Source organism: Egretta garzetta, unplaced genomic scaffold (genome assembly GCF_000687185.1).
Source record: "Egretta garzetta isolate BGI_Z169 unplaced genomic scaffold, ASM68718v1 scaffold41, whole genome shotgun sequence".
NCBI lineage: Eukaryota > Metazoa > Chordata > Aves > Pelecaniformes > Ardeidae > Egretta > Egretta garzetta.
Window position 1 is genome coordinate 1601961 of NW_009258755.1, and position 551 is coordinate 1602511.

A 551-nucleotide genomic window follows, 5' to 3' on the forward strand; every position below is an offset into this window, starting at 1 on the left:
CAGCCTCTCCTCCCGCCTCCCCGAGCTCCGTATCTGACAGCAAACGAGTATGTAAATACCTATAGCCGGCTATGGTTTAACACACCCAAACATTATTGATTTGTTGGGCTGCTCGAATGTTTTCTTCCTGCTCAGATCTGGTTTCAAAATTGCATATTCGGGCGGTTCGTCCCGATGCTACAATACAATAATTGTTAAAAAGTTAAGCGTTTCAAACGGACCCGTTGATTTGCATATAAATTAAAATTACTGTGCCCCGCGTATCCCAGTGTTTTATAATAATTTCGAAATTAGCGCTTAACCACTCCAGGTAAAAGAATATATAAATGTCTGTACTGACTCACTAATGAATTACCTAATTAAAACGTCCCGAGGACGTCGGTCGTTAGGAAGATTGTTACACTGGGGCACATCAGGGGTAAGGATGATGGTGCGAACCGGAGCAGAGCAACCTCGGGTAACACCGAGTAATCTAAGCTTCACGCCGTGGCTCCCGTATTTATTTGCCTTTGCTTTGATCCCTTCCTCCTCTTCTATTAATTTTTTTTTTT